The 9,184-nt window shown below is 35.4% G+C and overlaps 1 protein-coding gene across 1 annotated transcript in view; it reads right to left on the minus strand.

The window, feature by feature from the left end:
• The window catches only part of LOC136039379 (cold shock domain-containing protein CG9705-like), a 31,240-nt gene extending 28,461 nt beyond the window's left edge, over nucleotides 1–2,779 (minus strand). The window contains exon 1 of the mRNA XM_065723054.1: nucleotides 2,647–2,779. The gene's annotated coding sequence lies outside the window, so the exon portion shown is untranslated. The remainder of the gene's footprint in view (nucleotides 1–2,646) is intronic.
• Nucleotides 2,780–9,184: the final 6,405 nt, after the last annotated feature.

The following is a 9,184-nucleotide window of genomic DNA, read 5'->3' on the forward strand; positions in this document are numbered from 1 at the left end:
GAATTTCATCAGAATAAACAGTTATACTTGTGACATCATAAACTACCACCCTCTGGGTTTTTCTGGTAAGAAAGGCTTCAATCCATGCAAATATATCCTCATGCATGCTGTATGCTTCTATTTTTAGAAGAAGAAATTGATGCTGTACTTTATCAAAGGGTTTTGCTTGATAAAGCAATATGACATCTTAGTATTTTTTTGTGAAATTTATTACTGTCTATTAAAAGGATTTGTCCCAATTTGAGCTTTTTAATTATCATAAAATAAACTATAGGTTCATCCAAATTTGGCATGGCCAAATTGAAAGAAACAAACAGAATAAGACCCAGTGCCATCTGTTCTGTATATAAATATAGAGGAGGGGAAGTTGATCATGTTTGAGGGAATGTAAGAGTATTGTGACTGTTAGACCCTAACAGCAATACATGAAAAGCAAAACAAATACTGAAAATAAACCAACAGAAGTGCATGCACAAGAGGCATTTGGGGAGAGGGATTCCAGGCATGTGTGACAACTAAATTATGAAGATTTTACAATGTCAATGTTTATCATTTTAAATAATTAAAAGTAGTGGTAAATTTAAAGCAAACCATATAACTGGCTTTTGTATAAATTGAATATACCCCACTTGATGCCTTTTTTATGCTTTTTACAATTATAATAATCACTTCTACTTTAAATTCAGATTTAAGCACTTTTTTAGCTCTTAAAAATGACAAATTTTCAAAAAATTGTGACAGCTTTTATAACTGAATTACAATAAAGTAAACATATCACTTGATGCTTTTTTTATGTTCTTTACAAATATAATAATTGCTTCTACCACAAATTGAAATTTAAGCACTTTTTAAGCTGTTAAAAATGACAAATTTTAAATTAAAGTATAAGCTATCTGTAATTTCCCAAAAAAATAATCCTACATTTTCTCAGTGCTAAAATAATTCATATTAAGGTTAGGTTAGGTTAAAAAGTGGTTAAATTTGAATTTAAGGTAGAAGCAATTATTATGTTTGTAAAGAAACATAAAAAAAAACATTGAGTGGTATATTCACTTTATATGAAAGCCAGTTTTATGGTTTGCTATAAATTTACTGCTAAGGTTCCATGTTAACCCTCTACTGATTTCTGAGTCTTTGAAATTTGAACACTTGAAAGGCTTTCATTATTACTACATTTAAATGCCATTTATTTCTAAGAGTGAGCTGAAGAAAGGGAAAGAGAACAACTTCAGGTAAAATTCTAGTTAATTGACTTCTTGCTATCTCAGAAAGGGTTTAGGTTAGGAAAATGAAACTTTCAGGGATGAATCTACAGACTAAAATATGTCCCAGGAAGGTATTTTGAAGTAACTACCTCTACTCCTTCTCTCTCTAAAGGGCCCTGACCTTTAAAAATATGTGTGTTATAAAAGTGAAACCTTGCAAAATAGATCTTCTGCTTAATTGAAGTATAACACAATTGTTTTCAGCTTCATAACTTTGCTCAATTCCATTTTCTAAGGTTTTCAAGATATGCAAATACATTTCCTAAATTTTGAAAAAAAAACATTGATATGGCTCAAAATTCTACTCAAATATCATGAATTGCATTTTTCAGAACTAAAGGCAGAGAAAAAGCAACTAGTAACTGAAAATTAGGGTAAAATGTTGTTTTGTCAAAATTTCAATAGGTTTCAATAGTCCTGTCATGCAGGCAAATTTCAGGGCCCTCTAGAGGGAGAAGGATTAGAAGTGGGTACTTTAAAATACCTTCCTAGGACATACTTTAGCCTGTAGGCCTATCTTTGAAAGTTTCATTTTCCTAACCTAAACCCTTTCCAAGATAGTAAGAAGTCAATTAACTAGAGTTTTACCAGCTTGGCAATATTTTTCTAGAGTTTGTTTTGGCCCTGGATTCATTACTGAAAGTTTCATTTCCTAACCTAACCTCTTTCCAAGATAGCCAAATGTAGCTAAAGTAGAACTTTACCCCTTTAAGGCCTAGGTTAGCTGTGTGGGGATATCACCAGATGGCTAATTTGACTGTGTATATATAGGCTAGCCTATGCACAAATCTTTAAAGTAGCCAACCAGTATTATAAGCCTATGAGCCCAGCTGTACATGAGGAAACATGTTAAGGAAACAATTCTTACACCATAGTATGCAGATTAATTGTAGTCAACAAATTTTGCAGGAGGAGAACCTTTTCTTCACTTCCTTCCTCATTTTTGCAGTTCTTCTTAGAAATTCATGAATTTCTTATAACCTATAGCCTATATTTACAGAGTATAAACCCCCATTACCTTACTGTGCAAATATATACCCATAATTGTATCCTGAATCTAAATACAACATTTATTAACATCACAAATGACTTTCACCCCAATATTAGCTGTATGGTGGATGTCCAGCTGTGTGGTGAATCTATAATAGGCAACTTTTACTTTATTAGCATATTTCTTTTATATGTAGTCAAAAATAGCAAATTTAATGAGTCCAACCTCAGAGAATCAGAAACCGCAGGCTATGCCTATTTAGCCTTTTTCTAGTAGGGCAGGCCTAGACTCTATGGCATCAAAGAGGTTAGCCTGACCCTCAAAGTAAAGATGGCTAAACTCAAGACTTAACCCTTTACCAAAATCAATTGATAAAAGTCTTCTACATACCTTCTAGTCTATAATGAAAATTCCTATGAATAATTAAATTTGAATTTTGTAAGTTTATTTCTTCCTTCAACACAGATTGAAATTTGCCGCAAAGCAATAGAAATATGTAAACAATCAGTCTGCACAGTTGTTTACTCTAAAGGCCAGTACACATGTTACTCGTATTGCATGCAACTCTAATCAGCTGAATTCATCCTAATCAAGTAGCTCAGTTGCAGAGGGCAGTTGAAATTATGGGGCCACAATTAATGATAAGGAAAAAATGAGAGATCGGCAGAACACCTTGAGAATTTGTTAAACCAAGATATAGTTGCAGGAAAAGATATAGTGAAAAATGAAAAAGCTTGTGATTCCTCAGATGTGAAGGAAGAATTAGCGACAGTACTAAAAAAATTACAAAATAAGGCCCCATGTTCTAATAGTATGTTCAATGAGTCTCTTAAATATGGTAGCTCTGAGGTTAGAAATAAGTTACTGAAAATTATGAATATAATTTTTAAAAAAGGGGAAGCGCCTAGCGATTTCAGGAAAACCCTATTTAAACCACTGTATAGGAAAGGTAATAAGAATGAGTGTGGTAATCATCAAGACATTAGCCTAATTGCTGTAGTGAGCAAATTACTTAGTAATATGATACTTTTTATGTTGAAAGATGCTGTAGACATACTTATAAGACAAGAACAGTGCGGCTTAAAGAGAATAAAGGATGTGTCGACGAAATTTTCGCTTTTAGGTTGATAAATGAGAAGTACCTGAGTCATCAAACACCCTTAGTCCACAGTTTTATAGATTATGAGAAAGCATTCACTTATTTTGATAGAAGAGCTGTAGCAAAGTTCTTATCCTTGTATTTTAGAGTAGAAAAATTTACTGAAGTAACTAATGCTATGTACAAGAATAGCAGTGTTGCGGAAGGCGCAAGCTGAGCCAAACAAGCGTTCGATTATGTTGATGGAAGAGTTTTAGCGAAGGAAATAAGGGTAGCCGCTGGTTTCATACTAAATCAGGAGTTAAGCAGGGTGATGCTCTACTTCCCCCCTTTACGTGGATCTTTTTATTGGACTTTGTCTTAAGGAGCCTTAGAAAGGTAATGGGAAAAGACAAAATCAAATTGAGAGGAAAAATTTCCCTGATTTAGATTATGCTGACGATTTAATCATCCTAAATGAAAGTGTGAGAAAAATGAATGAAATTTTAGAGGTTTAGCGAGTTCAAGGTGCTAGAATAGGTTTAAAATTAATGTTCAGAAGACTAAGTCGCTAAGGCTAGAAATAAGTGAGGATGAAAAGGTGACGCTCGGTAGCGAAAAAATTGATCAAGAGGACAGCTTCTCTTACCTTGGTAGTATTATTAGTAAAGACGATGGGAGCAGTGAAGATATTAAAAGTAAAATAGCCAAGGCTTAGGGTGTTTTTTTCACAGTGCAAAAAAGTTTGGAAGAATAGACTCAAGCGATAATGAAGAAAAGTTACTATTTAGCGAAGATGTTACTCGTTTAGATTCAAAAACACTACAGAATACATAAATAAAGAATACACACACAACAAACAAACATAAATTAAGTAATAGACTTAGATTTTACTAAGACTGTCAGCAATGAGTTGCTGCTGACGGCAGTAGCGTAATGTAAACAAGCTTTAGGATAGGTGAAGGTGAGTTTAATAAGCTCGGCTTTTTTTGCCAGCTTTACAGTTAATATTGAAGTGCACACCCCCCCGCCTCTTCCTTCAACTCCCGCACCAATCATAGGAGAGTCCACTGAACTACACACTCTTCCAACAGCCCTGTGCATGGCGTCATCCAGTTACATTTGACTTAAAAATGGAGTCTTAGGAAATAAAAAAGTACACCCTTTAGCTTGCCTTTGTTGAAACCTTATTCGAGAAAATTATGACTTTTTTTTTATATATTAGACTCGACAAGGCCGCTATGAAGTACCTCATGATACATTAAAAGCGCAATTTGGGTAACATTTTTGGAATAAAGGCTGGGGCAGATGCATGGACATCATAAAGAGCTAATTATGGGCTCATTTACGAACTGATTTTTGTATTTAAGTACTCTTTATAAATTTGACTTAATAAGGTAATCATAAAGTGCCACCTAAAAGTGCACTTTAGGTTGTTTTTTTTTTTTTTATTAGCAAAAAAGCGTTTTTTCCAATGAAAAAGCCCGGCAGACAAATTTCCCCCCCCCCATCCCAGCGGATATTCTGCACCATGGAAAATCCCCCTGGAAATGATTCTTAAATTTAAAATAGCGACAGTGTTTTTAATTTAAATTAGTCAAAAAAAATGTGGGAATTATTAACGTACTGGTTGAGCATTGTTTGATTAAGAATATTCAAAAAATCTGAACAATTCTTGGTAGCACTGTCATTAATTAAAACTTGCCAGAGATGCCAATTGGATGGGAAAAATTGACACCTTGAGTTTGAAAATTACCATCCCCTTTATATATTAAAAAAATAACATTTTTTGTGTGTAAGTCAAGGTATGGGGGGTATACATTTACCGAAGGGGGGCACTGAACGTTTTCCTATGCCTAAAATTCCCTTCACCTAGAGAAGATCCATCTCCTAGTGCTGCATGCTAAAACTGATAACAATAGACAAGAGTATGGATTGGTACCGCTTATATGTGAGCATATACTTTCTAAATTGTGAAAAAAATATAAATATATTGTCCGGATTCACTTTATCCTACTTGCAGCAGACATATCGTATAGCATGCAGATTCAGAAATAATTGTCTCACAAGTAGCGTTAGCGTTATGTGAAATGCGAATAATAACAGCAATAATCCTCAGTTCCCTCTATGATGTTCTGGTAACCCGCTAGCCCCAGGGAAAAAAAGAGACACACCATTCAGTGCTACTGATGCAAAGAAGTGATTTTATTTGCTGTTCAAGGTAAGGGGACTATAATCCCCAATGCAAGGTTTTCAACAATGCCGATTCCAATAGAGTATTTTTATGTCAATCTGACGCGGTTTGTGAAGGGTTTCAGACTTTTTTTTTGAAATTACGATAAATTTCACTTCACAATAAAATGTTATTTTTAAATGGACCGAGATAAAAATTACCATTCCTGAACCGTTATCGGATGGCAATTTTTTTTTCAATACGTGTTTATTTACTTTTGGTTACTATGGGCTGTAGTTCACTCTTTACCAGGTTGCAGCTACTGTTGCAACCAGTATAAAGAACTTAGAGCGGTTCCATAACCTATTGTCTACCCTTCCCCAACCCCAAGTGGCAAGGGGTTGGGGCATGGATTAAGTGATCTACTAGAATGTAGTTGTAAACCATGAAACTGGATGACCTCCATCCCCTTTTGAATCAAAATGCTAGACAAGTTTAAAAATAAATGCATAACATCTATAAAAATAGTGAATTATTAAAAAAAATAATCATATAGAAGAAAAAAAAACCATGATTAAAAAAAAATACCCACATAGGAATTGAACGCTTGACATTCTGACTTGAAGTCTAGCCCTCAATTGGCTGAACTACAGCTCTGTTTATCTTAAAAAATCTATTGGTGTTTGTAGGACAATAATTGTGGAACTTACTGACGGGACTTGGAAAAGAAGTACACGAGAGGTGTTCTAGTAAACCTCCAGTAAAGGGTTTAAGCTATAGCTATTACAATGATACCGTTTTATACTTCCAAGCTTTAACCCTTGAGAAGTGGCAACAAAAGTGTTGTTTTAGTGCTATATGGCATTTACGGATGGTAGAATTGATAAAAAAAAGCACATATATAATAGCAATAGCTTTCAAACGTCACTCCAAAAAGTTCTGGTAGCCCACTAGCCCCAGCTTTTTCACATGAGATATGGAACTAAAAATGCTATTTTTAGTGCCATTTGGCACTTACAGAAGATGGAGTTTATAGGAAATACTTAGATATGAACAATATGAAATATTAAACATCTGTCTACGATGTTCCCGCTAGACCCACCCCTTGAGAAATGGCACCAAAAGTGTGATTTTTAGTGCCATTTGGTACTTGCAGATGGTGGAAATTATAAAAAGCACGTAAATATAAGAAACAGCTTTTAAATAAGCCATGAAACATCTCTCTATGATGTTCTGGTAACCCGCTAGCCCTGAGAAAAAAAAATAGAAGAAAAACATCAGTGCTACCAATGCAAAAACCTGATTTTCCTTTTTTTTCAACGTGGGGGACTGTAATTTACCTGTGTATGGTTTACAACCACACTGATTCTAATGGTGCATTTTTCATACCAGTATGACGCCGTTTTTGGGGGGTTTCATTTTTTTTTTATCGAATTTACCATAAATTACATTTTGCAATGGACTTTTAATAGTAAGGGAAACGAAACGACAGTTGCCATTCCCAAGCCACTGTCAGATGGCATTTTTTTTGCTAAGCAGTTTTTTTCAAAACGCGTTTTTAAGCTTTCGACCACCTGGACTATGGTTCGCTCTTTACTAGACTGCAGCTATTGTTGCAACCATGACAACACCAATCCATGTAGCTAGGGTAAAGGGTATTGAGAAAAATCTGTAAAGTAATGATAAACAAAACTGAAGAACAAAGAAATATACAGTTAGAATACTTGTGTCGCCTGCAATTTCAACGAGTCAAAAACAAAAGCGAAAAACAAAGAAACATGTGGCTACGATACCTTATCGATAACGAGTAGTAGAAAGACTTAAAAATAAAAGTAAAGAATCAAGAAATATTCGGTTAGAAGACAAGCACCGGTGAGAATTATAAGCGATAGAGAGAAAACGAGAATCATCAAGTTCGAGGATAAGCGGCAGCAAGGATTTAAAACGTGTCGAAAACAAAAATGACAAACAAAGAAAGATGCGGCTACAACACATGCGACAACGGGGAGTAGATAGAATTAAAAATGAAATTGAAGAGCAGAGAAATATGTAGTAAGAAGATAAACAGCAGCAAAAATTGTGGATTAAGATAAGCAGCAGCGAAAATGGGAGGGGGACCCCCTCCCATTTTCCCGAGGAAAGAGAAGCAAATAAAGAAGATTCATATGAAGTTTATACTTACAACGAGAATCAATATATACAAGCCTAGTACATGCTGAGTGCCGGGGTCCAGCCTCGAAATCGGCTAAACAATTTTTTTTCTTAAAACTGGCATATTGACATTTTGGCCGAAAAAGGTCTTAAAAGGTTACGACTTTAAGGAAATATTTGTATTTTTTCCAGGGTAGTTATATCGAACCTATGGTGAAGCCATGATATCAAGGAGAGGCTCAAATTATCTGCGGTTAGAAGATAAGCAACAATGAGGATTAATATATAAAAGTAAGCCACGTAGCCAGGCCGGAGCCCGGTCTTGAAATCAGCTACATATTTTTTTTCTAAAACTGGCATATTGACATTTTTATTTTACAAAGAAGAATTTGAATTTTTCCCAGGGTGGTTGTATCAAACTTATGGTGACACCATGACAAGCGACAATGAGAATAAATGTATACAAGTCTGCCGCGTAGCCGTGCGAAGGCCCTATATATGTATATATATATATATATATATATATATATATATATATATATATAGATTAATACTACTACTACTACTACTACTAATAACTCACTGCAGCACCAAGCCGCCTGAGGCCAACACAGCTACGCACGCTCCTCCTCCAACCTAATCTATTTAAAGCCTCCCTCTTTACACCCTCCCAGGAAGTTCCCATTTCCTTTAAATCCTTATTTATGACATCCTCCCAACCCAGACAAGGACGACCTGCTTTCCGTGTAGCCCCAGACGGTTGGCCAAAAAGGACAATCTTCGGTAATCTGTCATCCTTCATCCGTAGAACGTGGCCTAGCCATCTCAACCTTTCTTTCATTATAGCCCCAGAAAGCGGGATTGAACCACACTTTTCGTACAACCTACTGTTTGAAATACGGTCAGTCAGCCGGGTACCCAGAACAATCCGTAGGCAATTTCTCTGGAAAACATCTAGTAAATTTTCATCTGCTTTTCGGAGTGTCCATGCTTCAGAGCCATATTTGACCACTGTCATCACTGTAGCTTCCAATATTCTAATCTTGGTTTGTAGGCTTATCTTTCTATTCTTCCAAACTTTTTTTAACTGTGAAAAAACACCCTGAGCTTTAGCTATTCTACTTTTAACATCTTCACTGCTCCCACCATCTTTACTAATAATACTACCAAGGTAACTGAAGCTCCCAACCTGATCAATCTTTTCGTTACCTAAGGTCACCTGTTCATCTTCACTTATTCCTAGCCTTAGTGACTTAGTCTTCTTAACATTAATTTTCAAGCCTATTTTAGCACCCTGAACTCGCAAAACCTCTAAAAATTCATTCATTTTGCTCACACTTTCATCTAATATGCTTAAATCATCAGCATAATCTAAGTCCAGGAGCGTTCTTCCTCCCCATTTGATTCCATGGTCTCCAATTGCCTTTCCTGTGCTCCTTAAGACGAAGTCCATCAAAATGATCCATATAAAGGGGGATAGAACACAACCCTGCTTAACTCCTGATTTAATACAAAACCAGTTGCTA

This window comes from Artemia franciscana, chromosome 19 (assembly GCF_032884065.1).
Source record: "Artemia franciscana chromosome 19, ASM3288406v1, whole genome shotgun sequence".
Taxonomy (NCBI): domain Eukaryota; kingdom Metazoa; phylum Arthropoda; class Branchiopoda; order Anostraca; family Artemiidae; genus Artemia; species Artemia franciscana.